This window comes from Oryctolagus cuniculus, chromosome 8 (genome assembly GCF_051225735.1).
Source record: "Oryctolagus cuniculus isolate XC-2025 breed Fujian yellow rabbit chromosome 8, ASM5122573v1, whole genome shotgun sequence".
Lineage (NCBI taxonomy): Eukaryota > Metazoa > Chordata > Mammalia > Lagomorpha > Leporidae > Oryctolagus > Oryctolagus cuniculus.
In genome coordinates this window covers 91,710,743-91,726,390 of record NC_142874.1, presented here as the reverse complement: position 1 = coordinate 91,726,390, position 15,648 = coordinate 91,710,743, and the positions used below count along the sequence as shown (strand labels likewise).

General features: G+C 41.8%; 1 protein-coding gene across 7 annotated transcripts in view; it reads right to left on the bottom strand.

The window, feature by feature from the left end:
* SLC9B2 (solute carrier family 9 member B2) overlaps nt 1-13,642 on the bottom strand; it is a 62,914-nt gene extending 49,272 nt beyond the window's left edge. For 5 of the 7 annotated variants that reach the window (XR_016212359.1, XR_518645.5, XM_089303009.1 and 2 more), the window contains exon 1: nt 12,732-13,192. The gene's annotated coding sequence lies outside the window, so the exon portion shown is untranslated. Of the gene's footprint in view, nt 1-12,731; nt 13,193-13,482 lie in introns of those variants that run through there. The other 2 variants (XM_070047788.2, XM_089303010.1) reach the window with 2 other exon arrangements.
* Between the last annotated feature and the right edge of the window lie 2,006 nt (nt 13,643-15,648).

Here is a 15,648-nt window from a genome sequence, read left to right as displayed (position 1 = left end):
AGGAGGAGCTGTTTCCTCAATGCTATCTATGAGTTGCTGCATCAGTCATGGGCTGTCAACTTTTGAGGTAACTGTTAAGCCACTATTAGTAAAATTTTCTTTTTATGAGCAACCAAACTTATTCCTAATGCAGCCAGTATGGTGAGTTTTATAACAGAGGTACAAACTAAAAACTTAGGTAGAATCAAAGACAAAATTACACAAGAGAAGGGAAAACTCTAATTCAGCACATATTTGGGAGCCTAATATATGCCAGGCACTAGACAGGGCCAGAAGGACAGGGATGATTCAGACTGCAAAAAGGAATCAATTTCCTAGTCTAATAAAGGGCCAAGATGTTTGTATTTAAAATTTCAGAGAACATCATAATCTCACCACCACCATTATGATCTTCTTTACAAAACACAGTGATAGCAGGGTGGCATTTCAGAAAATCTTCAGACTTTTATCCTATACAAAATATAGATTTATGTTTATATAATACTATGTATGTATATGCATTTTTTTAAAGATTTATTTATTTATTTCAAAGGCAGAGTTACAGAGAGGCAGAGGCAGAGAGACAGAGAGAGAGGTCTTCCTTCCACTGGTTCACTCCCCAAATGGCCACAATGGCCAGAGCTGGGCTGATCTGAAGCCAGGAGCCATTAGCCTTCTCTGGGTTTCCCACACGGGTGCAGGGGTCCTAGGACTTGGGCCATCTTCTACTGCTTTCCCAGGCCATAAGCAGAGAGCTGGTTGGAAGTGGAGCAGCTGTGGCTGGACCCAGCACCCATATGGGATGCCAGCACTGCAGGCAGCAGCTTTATGGGCTATGTCGTCACAGGGCCAGCCTCACATTATTTTTAAATTTAAGAAGTTACTCCAACATTTAGTTTGATAACGAGAAAGACAATTACTTTAACAGGAAGATGTTGGATTCACGGCATTTGTCTTAAAGGCATGGCAGTCTGAAAGCCAGAAGGGTTGAAGGGAAACTGTGCTGGAGCCTGTGGCCAGCAGCTGAGAGTGATAGATGAGGTTAGAGAGCTGGGGTATTATACCCCAAACCACAGAAAATTACCCCTAACATCACAGTAAGTGGCGAAATCTGCTGGCTCAGGCGGTGGACGAGCCTGCATCTGAAGTCCAGCTCCATCATACCCCAAACTACTTAGCCTTTGTGTGACTTACTCCTTACCTATAAAATGGGGTCAGTCAGAGTTGCAACTGTGCACATGTTTAGCATGCAGTAGTGCTGGTTACTGCTGACCACTTAGATCCCTCTTCCATGACCACCGCAAATCTCTGGGAATCTTTCTGCCCTTCCCACTGCACAGGACAAGGTCTCCCAAATCTTGAGGAAGTCACTCCTCAATCCCATTGACTTTGATTTTGAATCTCTTTCAAGATCGATTTCTGGCTTAGGTGCATATTACACTGACTGCTGTCATATTTTCATCTTCCTTATTAGAATTACATTAAAGTTCTTAGCAATGCCACCAGAATCACCTCTTTTATCAAATTCACAAAATCAGCCAATTTTGCCATTTAGGCAGAACATTTTAAAATGGTAACCAAGTATAAGAGGTTAAAAGGAAAGCTTCAAGAACTGATTTCTTTAATGTTATTTATGATCCTCTTAAACATAAAAATCACAACTTGGCATGTTGCACGGTGGGAATTTATATAGTTTCATGCTCCAAACAAAATCTCCCTATTCTCCCATCATCTTCACCACAGTGTTTACTGGAATCCTTGGGAAAGAACGCTCTTTTTGTAAGGATTTCTAAGTCCAGACTTGCTATTGAAAATCCTCAAGACACTCAAGATAAGCCTTCCAAAGAATGATGTGGTCACAAAGCAAAGCAGACTCTTTATCTAGAAAGAGAAATTAATAACCACATTGTTGGAACATCCAGAAGCACCTGCTTTTCTGCTAGGCGAGCCAATCAGTTCCTTTAATTAAGCAAGTTTTGAGTTGGGTGTCTGAACTTGCTCCTAAATGAATCCTCAACAAGAACCTTCACACCTGAATCGGCCCCAAAAGATCTTCTGTTAATAATAGCTGATTTGAAAAGCGGTTCTGCAACCTCAAGAAAATGAAAAGAAAAAACAATGGGAATATTGTCTGTTTTAAAAAACATTAAATATATAGTATAATTTAGAGATTTGCATTAAAGAGAATGCTTAAACCAAAATTTGGTATGTAATAAAATAGTTGTCAGTTATTCAGAACACTAATTTCAGTGAAATGCTATGCTTTTCAAAATTTTTTAAACTAGTTTTCATTGTGCCTGGGAGGAGGGAGAAGGAAGGGAATATTATTAGATTCTTACAATTGTATCTATAAATCAGATTGAATCTGTTAAATATTAACTAAAAATTAAAATTAACAATTTAAAAAAATAAAATAAAATCCAAACTAAACTACTTCCTTTGTCCCAAAGTTTTTTTTTTTATTTTTTTAACTTTTATTTAATGAATATAAATTAACAAAGTACAGCTTATGGATTACAATGGCTCCCCCCCCAATGAATTCCCTTCCCCCGCAACGCTCCCCTCTCCCGCTCTCTCTCCCCTTCCATTCACATCAAGATTCATTTTCAATTCTCTTTATATACAGAAGATCAATTTAGCATATATTAAGTAAACCTTTCAATAGTTTGCACCCACACAGACACACAAAGTGAAAAATACTGTTTGAGTACTAGTCATAGCATTAAATCTCGATGTACAGCACATTAAGGACAGAGATCCTACATGAGGAGTAAGTGCATAGTGACTCCTGTTGTTGACTTAACAATTTGACACTCTTGTTTATGGCATCAGTAATCACCCTAGGCTCTTGCCATGAGTTGCCAAGGCTACAGAGGCCTTTTGAGTTTGCCAACTCTGATCATATTTAGACAAGGCCATGGTCAAAGTGGAAGTTCTCTCCTCCCTTCAGAGAAAGGTACCTCCTTCTTCGATGACCTGTTGTTTCTACTGGGATACCACTCGCGGACATCTTTCATTTGTTGTTGTTGTGTTTTTTTTGTTGTTGTTTTTTTGTGTTTTTTTTTTGCCACAGTATCTTGGCTTTCCATGCCTGAAATACTCTCATGGGCTTCCCATGTTGGATCGTTCTCTCCCTTTTTTATTCTATCAGTTAGTATTTGCAGACACTACTCTTGTTTATGTGATCACTTTGACTCTTAGTCCCATCATTCTGATCAATTATGAACAGAAATTGATCACTGGGACTAGTGAGATGGCATTGGTACATGCCACCTTGATGGGATTGAATTGGAATCCCCCGGCACGTTTCTAACTCTACCATTTGGGGCAAGTCTGAATGAGCATGTCCCCAATTGTACATCTCTTCCCTCTCTTATTCCCACTCTTATATTCAACAGGGATCACTTTTCAGTTAAGTTTCAACACTTAAGAATAACTGTGTATTAATTACAGAATTCAACCAATAGTATTAGTATTAAGTAGAACAAAAAATACTAAAAGGGATAAAGTATTAAGTTGTTCATCAACAGTCAGGGCAAGGGCTGAACAAGTCACTGTTTTTCATAGTGTCCATTTCACTTCAACAGGTTTCCTTTTTTGTGGTTGGTTAGTTATCACTGATCAGGGAGAGCATATGATATTTGTCCCTCTGGGACTGGCTTATTTCACTCAGCATGATGTTATCCAGATTCCTCCATTTTGTTGCAAGTGACTGGATTTCGTTGTTTTTGACTGCTGTATAGTATTCTATAGAGTACATATCCCATAATTTCTTTATCCAGTCTACTGTTGATGGGCATTTGGGTCGATTCCAGGTCTTAGCTATTGTGAATTGAGCTGCAATAAACATTAAGGTGCTGACAGCTTTTTTTGTTTGCCAATTTCCTTTGGGTAAATTCCAAGGAGTGGGATGGCTGGGTATTATGGTAGGGTTATATTCAGGTTTCTGAGGAATCTCCAGACAGACTTCCATAGAGGCTTAACAAGTTTGCATTCCCACCAACAATGGGTTAGTGTCCCTTTTTCCCCACATCCTCGCCAGCATCTGTTGTTTGTAGATTTCTGTATGTGAGCCATTCTCACCCGGGTGAGGTGAAACTTCCTTGTGGTTTTGATTTGCATTTCCCTGATGGCTAGTGACCTTGAACATTTTTTCATGTGCCTGTTGGCCATTTGGATTTCCTCTTTTGAAAAATGTCTACTGAGGTCCATGGCCCATCTCTTAAGTGGGTTGTTTGTTTTGTTGTTGTGTAGTTTCTTAATCTCTTTGTAGATTCCGGTTATTAATCCTTTATCTGTAGAATAACTTGTAAATATTTTTTCCCATTCTGTTGGTTGCCTCTTCACTCTCCTGTTTCTTTTGCAGTACAGAAACTTCTCAATTTGATGCAATCCCAATAGTTAATTTTGGCTTTGACTGCCTGCACCTCCAAGGGTCTTTTCTAGGAAGCCTTTGCCAGTGCCAATATCTTCCAGGGTTTCTCCAATGATCTCTAATAATTTGATGGTGTCGGGTCGTAGATTCAGGTCTTTAATCCATGTTGAGTGGATATTTGTGTAAGGTGAAAGCTAGGGGTCTTGCTTCATGCTTCTGCACGTGGAAATCCAGTTTTCCCAGCACCATTTATTGAATAGACTGTCCTTGCTCCAGGAATTGGTTTTAGATCCTTGATCAAATATAAGTTGGCTGTAGATGTTTGGGTTGATTTCTGGTATATCTATTCTGTTCCATTGGTCTATCCATCTGTTTCAATACCAGTACCATGCTGTTTTGATTACAACTGCCCTGTAGTATGTCCTGAAATCTGGTATTGTGATGCCTCTGGCTTTGTTTTTGTTGTACAAGATTGCTTTAGCTATTCGAGGTCTCTTGTGTCTCCATATGAATTTCAGCATCATTTTTTCTAGATCTGAGAAGAATGCCTTTGGTATCTTGATTGGTATCGCATTGAATGTGTAAATTGCTTTTGGGAGAATAGACTTTTTGATGATGTTGATTCTTCCAATCCATGAGCATGGAAGATTTTTCCATTTTTTGGTATCTTCTTCTATTTCTTTCTTTAAGATTTTGTAATTCTCATCATAGAGATCTTTAACGTCCTTGGTTAAGTTTATTCCAAGGTATTTGATTGTTTTTGTAGCTATTGTGACTGGGATTGATCTTAGCAGTTCTTCCTCAAACATGGCATTGCCTGTGTATACAAAGGCTGTTGATTTTTGTACATTGATTTTATATCCTGCTACTTTGCCTAACTCTTCTATGAGTTCCAATAGTCTCTTAGTAGAGTTCTTTGGATCCCCTAAATAAAGAATCATATCGTCTGCAAAGATGGATAGTTTGACTTCTTCCTTCCCAATTTGTATCCCTTGAATTTTCTTTCCTGATGACTCTGGCTAAAACTTCCAGAACTGTATTGAATAGCAGTGGTGAGAGTGGGCATCCCTGCCTGGTACCAGATTTCAGTGGAAATGCTTCCAACTTTTCCCCATTCAATAGGCTGTGGGTTTTTCATAAATTGTTTTGATTATATTGAGGAATGTCCCTTCTATACCCAATTTGCTTAGAGTTTTCATCATGAAAGGGTGTTGAATTTTATCGAATGCTTTCTCTGCATCTATTGAGATAATCATATGGTTTTTCTTCTGCAGTTTGTTAATGTGGTGTATCACATTGTTTTGTGAACACTGAACTATCCCTGCATACCAGGGATAAATCCCACTTGGTCTGGGTGGATGATCTTTCTGATGTGTTGTTGTATTCTATTGGCCAGAATTTTATTGAGGATTTTTGCGTCTATGTTCATCAGGTATATTGGTCTGTAATTTTCTTTCAATGCTGCATCTTTCTCTGGTTTAGGGATTAAGGTGATTCTGACTTCATAAAAAGAATTTGGGAGGATTGTCCTTTTTTTGATTGTTCTGAATAGTTTGAGAGAATTGGAGTCAGTTCTTCTTTAAATGTCTGGTAGAATTCAACAGTGAATCCATCTGGTCCTGGACTTTTCTTTGTTGGGAGGGCCTTTATTACTGTTTCAATTCTGTCTCAGTTATGGGTCTGCTTAGGTTTTCTATGTCTTCATGGCTCAATTTAGGTAGATTGCATGTGTCCAGGAATCTATCCATTTCTGATAGGTTTCCCTGTTTGCTGGCACATAACTCTTTGTAGTAAGTTCTGATGATTCTTTTTATTTCTGTGGTGTCTGTTGTTACATTTCCTTTTTATCTCTGATTTTATTGATTTGGGTCTTTATTTTTAGTTAGTTGGGCCAATGGGGTGTCAATTTTATTCATTTTTTCAAAAAACCAGCTCTTCCTTTGGCTGATTTTTTGTAATTTTTTGGATTCAATCCTGTTGATTTCTTCTCTGATTTTAATTATTTCTCTTCTCCTACTAGATTTGGGTCTGGTTTGCTGCAGGTTTTCTAGATCCTTGAGATGCATTGGAAGCTCATTTATTTGGTGCCTTTCCAATTTCTTAATGTAGGCACCTATTGCTATAAACTTTCCTCACAACACTGCTTTTACCATATCCCATAAGTTTTGATATGTTGTGTTGTTATCCTCATTTACTTCCAGAAAGTTATTGATATCTCTTTTGATTTCTTCTATGACCCAGTGTTCATTCAGGAGCATGTTGTTCAGTCTCCACGTGTTTGCATACTCTCTAGGGATTCCTGAGTTGCTAATTTCCACCTTCATTTGCTGTGGTCTGAGAAGCTGCATGGTATGATTCTAATTCTTTTGAATTTGCTGAGACTTACTTTATGGCCTACTATGTGGTCAATCCTAGAGAAGGTTCCATGCACTGCTGAGAAGAATGTAAAATCCTTAAATGTAGGATTGAAAGTTCTGTAGATATCTGTTAGATCCGTTTGGGCAACAGTGTCGATTAAATCTGCTGTTTCCTTGTTGATCTTCTGTCCGGATGATCTGTCTATTTCTGAGAGTGGAGTATTGAAGTCCCCCACTACTACTGTATTGGAATCTAAGTCTCCCTTTAAGTCCCTTAACATATATTTTAAATAAACTGGTGCCCTGTGATTAGGTGCATATACATTTACAATAGTTACATCTTCCTGTTGAATTGAACCCTTAATCATTATATAGTTCCCGGTCCCAAAGTTTAAGAGCACTGCTAAGAGAGGCCAGCGCTGTGGAGTCGTAAGGTAAGCCTCTGCCTGTGGCACCGACAATCCATCCAGCTCTCTGCTAATGGCCTGGGAAAGCAGTGGAAGATGGCCCAAGTGCTTCGGCCCCTGCACCCACGTGGGAAACCTGGCTCCTGGCTTTGGATCTGCCCAGCTCTGGCCGGCTGTTGTGGCCAGCTGGGTAAAGAACCAGCTAATGAGACATTTCTCTCTGTATTTCCCTCTGTATGCAACTATGGCTCTCAAATAAACAAATCTTTTTTTAAAATTTACATTTTTTTTAAAAAAGAGTACTGTTAAGAATCTGAGGGATGACCAGTGCCGCGGCTCACTAGGCTAATCCTCGCCTTGCAGCGCCAGCACACCGGGTTCTGTCCCGGTTGCCCCTCTTCCAGGCCAGCTCTCTTCTGTGGCCAGGGAGTGCAGTGGAGGATGGCCCAAGTGCTTGGGCCCTGCACTCCATGGGAGACCAGAAGCACCTGGCTACTGCCATCGGATCAGCGCGGTGCTCGGCCGCGGCACACCGGCTGCAGCGCGCCGGCCGCGGTGGCCATTGGAGGGTGAACCAATGGCAAAAGGAAGACCTTTCTCTCTGTCTCTCTCTCTCTCACTGTCCACTCTGCCTGTCAAAAAATTAATTAATTAATTAAAAAAAAAAAAAGAATCTGAGGGATGGGGGCTGGTGCTGTGGCGTAGCAGGTAACGCTGCTGCCTGCAGTGCCGGCATACTATATGGGCACCGCTTAGAGTCCTGGCTTCTCCACTTCCAATTGAGCTCTCTGCTATGGCCTGCGAGAGCAGTACAAGATGGCCCAAATCCATGGGCCCCTGCACCTGCATGGGAGACCCGGAGATGGCTCCTGGCTCCTGGCTTCAGATCAGCACAGCTCTAGCCATTGCGGCCAATTGGGGAGTGAACCAGTGGTTGGAAGACCTCTCTCTCTGCCTCTCCTCTCTCTGTATAACTCTGCTTTTCAAATAAATAAATAAATCTTAAAAAAAAAAAAAGAATATGAGGGGTGGGCATTTGGTCTAGAAGTTAAGATACCTGTGTCCTACATTGGAGCACCAGGGGTTGATGCCCAGCTCTGGCTCCTGACTCCAGTTTCATTTAAGTTCAGACCTGGGGAGGCAGCAGTGATGCCTAAGTAGCTGGGTTCCTGTCACTCAAGTAAGAGATCCACACTACATCCCAGGTTACTGACTTCAGCTACCAGGCCTTGATCATTATGGGCACTTGGAGAATAAATCAGTAGATGGCAGTGTTCTCTCTCTACTCCTCAGATAAACACATTGTAAAAAAGGACGTATTTAGTTATGTGAAGAGCAGAATTACAGAGAGAGAGAGAGAGAGAAAGAGAAATCTTCCATCCACTGATTCATTCCCCAAATGGCCCTGGCTGGGCCAGTCTGAACCAGGAGCCAGGAGCTTCTTCTGGGTTTCCCATGTGGGTGCCCAAGTACTTGGGCCATCTCCCACTGCTTTCCCAGGCCATAAGCAGAGAGCTGGATGAGAAGGGTAGCAGCTGGGACTCGAACCGGCGCCCATATGGGATGCCAGTGCTGCACATGGCAGCTCCACTGCTTTGAAACAGCGCCCACCACCAGGTAAATACATTTTTTAAAAAAGGAATCTATCCAAGACTGAGTGTCTGGGGATGGAAAAGTTAAGTGAGGGCAACAGAGAAACCAGATGGTTTCCAAATATCAGAAATCAATGGACTGGGGCCAGCGCTGGGGTACAGCAGGTTAATGTCCCGGCCTGCAGTGCCAGTATCCTATATGGGCACCAGTTTGAGTCACAGCTGTTCCACTTTCTATCCAGCTCTCTGCTAATGTGTCTAGGAAAGCAGCAGAGGATGGCCCAAGTGCTTGTGCCCCTGCATGCACTTAGGAGATCTGGAAAAAGACCCTGGCTTCCAGCTTCGGATCTGCCCATCTCCTGATGTTGTAGCCATCTGGGGAGTGAACCACCAGGTAGAAGACCTCTCTCTCTGTGTCTCTACCTCTCTCTGTAACTCTTTTATTATTTGTTATTATTAAATCATTAAATTATTACTTATTATTAAATTATTAATTATTTGAATAAAGAAAAATTAAAAAAAATCAATGGACTAATGATAGAAAGGCCTTTAAAAGTTATCTAGTTCTACCTCTTTAGTATTCAGATAAAAGTACTAAAACCCAAAGACTAAATAGCATTTCTCAAATCACAGAGCCCATATTAGCCAAGTCTCATAGTAAAAAGGTATAAAAATGTACAAAATGTCATAGTTCTTTAATCTGCATCTTTGACTTCATGTCATTTATTTATACCAAATCATTTTACATATATATGTATATATACACATATATACATACACAATTTCATATGCATTGTATAGATAAGCTATTATATATAATACAATTATATATACACTTTATATATAGTAGCTTTTGCTATAATATTATCTTTAAAATCCCACTTTTATATGGCTATAGTCAATTTTAAGTTTGAAAGTACATTCCAAAAGCAAATATAAATACTTTTATTTTTTACTTTATGCTATCTTCAGCTTTACTGTTTTCCATTGTTACAAATGTTATACAGTTTATTATAAGCAAAAAATGTCATTAATCTGTTTAGGCTGTACAACACTGGTGCCAAAATTAAAGGAATGACTATTCACATAACAAATACTGTTTACATACCCTAAATTATTAGTTAACTAACAGATAATTTGCTTTAGGCATGCCTTAAGAGTCTAAGAATTAAGGAGTTTTTCCTTTTTAAAAATTCAATTAAACTGAGATGTTTTGGGAGATTTTTGTATATCAGAAAATTAAATTGAGAACCAAGAAGGCAAGGTACCTGTTAAATAAAACACTGAAGTGCCTATACAGAAAAGCAACAGATTTTTTTTTTTTGCTTCTCAATCAAAATATTGTATTATTTTGACTGTTCTACAGTCTATAAACTATATTGGTAAAAATTTATTCTGCTTCAAATGCCAAAATTTTATAAACCTCTCAAATTCAGTAAATAACTCAAATTTAATCAAATTTCCATGGATAAAATAGAGATTTCTGCAGAAGAGTGGGGACTTGGCTTTTATGACTGTTGTGATTATCCAGCTGCCTGTAGGAGGGAGGTCAACTGTTTTCTACAAGGATATGAAAAGGCTGTTGACCATTCATGCCTCTCTTTAATATACCCAACATTCAGAATTTCCTGTAGGACAGATCCACATACTTAGCAAGAATTGGCTTGACTTGAACCTTACTTTCCAATATTAGGGACACATGCCACCACATGATAGAAATGTGAACTTGAAAGGAACAACTCCCTTAATCTTTCCCTCACACTTGAGGGAAAATTGGACTTCAAAGAACAATATGAGTTTTTATGGATACATGCATGTAATGAAATAGGAAAAAATGTTTTCAGTAGTTGTCTTTGGGAAGGGAAATAGAATTAAGGTATGCATGTAATATTTACTTTATATTGCTCAGATTTTTACAAGAAGACTTTGTAATGCAATCTTAAATGCATTTTTTAAAAAAGAATATGTAATTATTAAAACTTTCAAGAAAACAAAAGCTTTCTTTGTTAATAATATGTTCCGTAGATTCATTCTGGTGTTTTGATTTTAAGTAGCTTAATTCCACCCACTATAATTTAAGGTCATTTGTTGTTCTTGTGTTTTTCAAAGATGAAACACTGCTAAGAATCGTCTACAGCAATGGTTTTAAGTTCTAAGCCAAAAATCTTTCATCAAATGAAACCCTATACTTAAATCCAACAAATGGACAGATAATGGCAGAGCTGTAGCACCTTTTGCACACAATTTCTATACATAGACTTTCCCATACATAGTTGTTAAGCCAGCTTTTTCTTTTCAGGTTATCTGACTCATTTAGACATTTAAATTTCTTTCAGTCTTTCAGTACTATTTCAGATGAAATAAAGAAATCATCAATGTATAAATGTCCTTAAGCTCTGGATCAAGTAAAACATGTAAACTACTAGCAACTCAATTACTGCTGAATGATCTCTGCAGGGGGGAAGCCTGGTTATTCTAGGGACTTACTGCCTGTGGAATGGACAGGCCTGACAGCAGATGGAAGACATCTCTCTCTATCTCCCCTGCCCCTAACTCTGCTTTTCAAATAAAGAAATAAATCTTAAAACAAAAAATTGTGAGAAATAAGTTTCTGTTATTTATAAGCTCCTTAGTTGTGGTTTGGTTACATCAGCAGGTGTGTACTAAAGTATTGCTGGGGTCTCTGTGTGTTTTATCTACATACATTAAAGAGTGTCACTGTGACTTTTTATTAAATACTCTATACTGTTATATTAATAACAATCTCCTATTTTTTATCTAGAACCATTTTTGTATTGAGAATAGAGTCTCACACAGTATTGTTATGTAGACTGTGTCCAGCTTCTGAATTTTACCAACTCTGATTTAAAATAAATTTTCCCAAAAGGAGCCCTATCCAGAAGTGAAGAATTCATTTCAGATGGCAGTCACTGTCCTTGACAGTCACTAAAATGATTCAAAATGCTTCTCTGTGAATGAACTTGTGTGAAAGTGTGAAGTGTGTCAACCCCATGTGGCCAGGTTACCAAAGAAAACAACCGCTATCATATTTGGTTAAACTGGTCACTTGATTGACTCATGAAGTGAAAATACTCCATAATGAGATATGAAGGAAAGGAAATTGTCCCGAGAAGGAACTCAACACTTGTTTCTCTCCTCTATACTCTCCAAGGGGAAAATGCATTTATAAAAAATTTAAAGTGTTAATTTTTTTAGATCTACTAAAGTCAGAATCTCTAGAAACGGAATCTCTCCAAGAGTGGCTGACACGACTTCCTGCCCACCCCAAGCCATGTGTTCAGGTCTCTGCCACTAGGTCCCTCCCCAGTCTAAGGGTAAGTCACCACTGGTGTGGATCGAATCCACTGCACTCTGAAATCCCGCGTGGCAGAAACTCTTTAATTCACATCTGTATTCCCTGTCCTCACACCTTCTAGGCACAGAGAAGACACACAAGTATTTGCTGAGTTGAAGCGTTTCAGTCACACTTCAGTGCGAGAAACGAGAGCGCTGTGCGACAGCAGTCACACTAAGCGGAAGCCCCTAGGCGGCTGGGCTGGGGGAAGGGGTTCAGTCTCCGCGAAAGCAGGCTGCCTGGAAAAGGCGTCTGCTCTGCGTCGCCCCGCTGACGGGCAGAGGGCGGCTTCGTTAGTCTTTGGGGCGACACATCACACCAGCATCCAGGGTGAGACAACAAGCTGACGCTTGGTAAGTGGAAAAGCCACAGCCGCAAGGAGCGCTCTGAGCCCGGGTTCCAGGCTCTCCAGTCACCAGGGTCTCCTGGTTATCAGCACCACCAGGGTGACTGATACCTTAGTCACAAAAGCAACACCTCTGGTTGATTAGAGAACAAAAACAAGCGGGAAAACCCCCCACCCGCCAACAGCAAGCTACAGTACACCCACACACCACAGTACACGCACGCACGCCAGGGGTAAACAACCTCGTTCCGCAAGGCCTGCACGGTCCCCGCCGCGGGCGCCGAGTCTGCTCCCCTCAGGGGGTCCCCGCGCCCACTCACCTGGCGTCCCGGCGCTGGCGGCGCGCTCCGCCCTGCCGCTCAGGACAGGCTAACGGGGCTGCCCGCGTCGCCCCCGGCCGAGCCCAGCCTGCGGCTACTGCCGATTACTGCGCGGGCCGGGAAGCGGCAGCCGCGCTCGCCCCGCACTCGCGCCGGGCGGTCTCGCATGTGGCAGGTCCGGGCCGGCGGCGCCCAGAGACTCCAGAGCGAGCCTGGGCGCGTCCTCCGCGGGGTCGGGAGGCCGCTGTGGGTTACCCGGGGCTGCTGCCGCCAGAGCCCCCACAGGCCCACTGCCCCGGGCGCCGGAGCCGCCCAGTGCTGCCGTTCACTGGGCGGCTGCCCGGGTCCCTGGCGGCAGGACCAGCGCGTTCCCCCGGGGAAGCGCAGCGAAAGGCGCTCATCCAGGGCGGGCGGCCCTAGGCGCCAGGGCTCCCGGGTGATGACGAGACCCTGCGTGAGGCGCGCAGCGATGCCGGCCGCAGCCAATGGCTTGCTTTGCCGGTCCCTAAACCAATTAATGAAGTCTGTGGGTCCAGAATTTATTAAATAAACTAAATGGCAACACCAAGGACTCGTTCTTTCCTCCCTTCTCGCCCTTGCTGTGTTGGTTTATATTTTAACCCTTCCAGCAAGAGTGTGATTGTTCATTTCATCCCCCTTCCTTCTTCCTTTCCTTCTTTCCTCTGCACTTTCCCCCTTCAGCTGAGTGTGTTTTGTGTGTTTTGTGAGTCTGAGTGCGAGCGCTGCTTACCTGGTTTTCACTCCTTATCTCAAGTGCCAGTTTCCATCCCCGCGAGTCCGGCAGGAGGGACTAACCCCAAGTAAATGTCTGCACAAGTCAGGAACAACTCACCCCCGGCTCTCCTCCCTCGTGACAAACCTAGGTTCCATCCAGGATCCTTCTTGAGGGCCTGTAAGATGATTATTTTCCTTAAGTGAATTCTTCCCTCCCGAAGCTTTCAAAAACTGCCGGGGATCTCCAGCTTCCTCTTACCACAGAAGAGAAATATATTTTTCCTTTTCCCCCAGTCATACGATCTTCATTCATACATCACCTGCTATGATGAACATGACTTTGGAGAACAGTGGCTTTTTTTGTTTCTATTGTTTGTGATGTTTTGTAGTTTATGGTTAGGGGAGAGAAGAGCATTTGTTCTTGTTAGAATCTGTTGAGGAATTCACTGTGTTTTTTGGGAATTCATTTGTTCATAGCGCTACATACACCCATCTCTGCTCACAGCAGGCAGCATTTTATGTCATTCTTACAAGCTCCTGTTCTGTTCATTCATTAGCTGAGAAGTTACAGGGGCCGGAGTTGTGCCATAGCTGGTAAAGCCATGGCTGCCTCCCTGATTCAAGTCCTGGATGCTCCAGTTTTGATCCGGATGCTTGCTAATGTGCCTGGAAAAGCAGAGGAAGGTGGCCCTGCACCCACACGGGAGACCTGGAGGAGGCTTCTGGCTGCTACCTTCCTCTGGCACAACAGCCCTGGCTGTTGTTGCCATTTGGGGAGTGAACCATTGAAGATCTCTTCCTCTCTCCTCATAACTGTGCCTTTCAAATAAATAAATTAAATCTTTTTTTTTAAAAAGTTTTTATTTATCTTCACTTGATTTGAAGGACAGAAAAAGAGCAAGAGAGAGAGAGAGAGACCTCTCCTGGTTCATTCATTCCAAATACCTGCAACAACCAGGGCTGGGCCAGGCCAAAGCCAGGAACTTGGAACTCAATCTGGGTCTCCGTCGTGTGCATTAGCAGGAAACTGGAATCCGGAGCAGAGCCAGGACTACAACTCAGTTACTCTGATACAGGATATGGGTGTCTCAAGTAGCATCTTAGACACTGCCAAATGCCTCTTCCCACTTGGTCTTTTATTATCATTTGTTTGTTTGTTTGTTTGAAAGGCAGAGAGACAGAGAGAGATCCTCCATCTACTAGTTTACTCCCCTAACGGTTGCAATGCCAGGTCTGAGCCTGGAACTCCATCAGGGTCTCCTACGTGGGTGGCAGGGGCCCAGGCACTTGAGCCAGCCCTGCTGCTTCCCAGGGAAGCTGGATCAGAGGCAGGGAGCTGGATCAGAAGCAGAGCAGCTGGGACTAGAACCAGTGCTCCAATATGGACTCGCAGTGTTGCAGGCTGCAGCCTAAACAGCTTTGCCACAACATTGGGCCTTCCTCATTGGCTTTCATCTTCTGAGATAGCAACCAACACAAAACAAATATAAAATTAAAAGGTAAAATCTTCTTCCTAACAGTATTATGGAATTATCAACCATAAATTGAAACATCTTCTTGAAAATTTTAATTTCATTTATCTCTTTTTTTTTTTGATTCATGTGTATTTATTTATTCAGAGACAAATTCCAAATTTCATGTACTCTTCTTTGTTTCCCTGGAATTTTTAAGATTTTTTAAAACATTTATTTGAAAGGTAGAAAGAGAGACAGAGATACCTTCCATCTGTTGGTTAACTCCCCAAATGGCTCAGATGGTTGAAGCCAGGTTAGGCTGAAGCCAGAGGCCAAGAACTCCATCCGGTTTCCCACGTGTATAGCAGATGCCCAAGTACTTGGGCCATCTTCCACTGCCTTCCCAGGTGCGTCAGCAGGGATGCTGGATCAGAAGTGGAGTGAGACTCGAACTGTTGCTCTAATACAGGATGCCAGAATTGCAGGCAGTAGTTAAACCCATTATACCACAATGTAGGCCCCTGGAATTTGGTTAAGAAATCTGTACCTACCTTAAAAAAAATCTTCAAGCTTCCAATATTGTCAGTTAATTAAGTATCAATGTGTTGATTTCATTGCTTATTTTAATAAATATTCTTTAGTTATATTAAGAAAATAGTACTCAATTAATAAGTGATGACAGGGGCCGGCGCTGTGGCACAGCGGGTTAAAGCCCTGGCCTGAAGTGT